This window comes from Penaeus monodon, chromosome 27, assembly GCF_015228065.2.
Source record: "Penaeus monodon isolate SGIC_2016 chromosome 27, NSTDA_Pmon_1, whole genome shotgun sequence".
NCBI classification, from domain to species: Eukaryota; Metazoa; Arthropoda; class Malacostraca; order Decapoda; family Penaeidae; genus Penaeus; species Penaeus monodon.
In genome coordinates this window covers 36047764-36048265 of record NC_051412.1, presented here as the reverse complement: position 1 = coordinate 36048265, position 502 = coordinate 36047764, and positions in this window count along the sequence as shown.

Sequence of the window (502 nt, the reverse complement as noted above, 5' to 3'; positions counted from 1 at the left end):
GGGGGGGGGGGCAGCATGAGAGATCTCGCAGCGTTTTACATGTTGCCTCTGTATATTTTTTCTGTTTTGTGATTTGATGTTTTGCTACTGATTACGTGTAATGTTTGAAATTTCGTGTACTCTCTCTTTTCCTCCAAGTGTTTCCGAAGGGTTAAAGTTGAACGATTCGTATCCGGGGGCCTTTTATGATTTAGAACAACTTGTTTATTTTTAGCGTGGAGGATAAACACGGATGCGATAAAGCAGGCAGCTAGTTATGTGTTGATCGTGTTGGCGGTGTTCCTGGGGGGGCGCGAGGATGACGGGGAAGCCCCGGGGCCTCGCTGCTAAAATTACACTTTGAAGCAGCTGTTTGTCGTAAAACCTGGGCGTATCTTGCCTCTCGGAGTGGCGCCCACACGGGATGGGGCCCGGAGGGCAACATCATGGAAGGGCGAGGGGGTCCTGTGGCATCCTACTTGGTCTTACAGAGCTTTTTTCCGCGTTTCCATACAGGGTCACT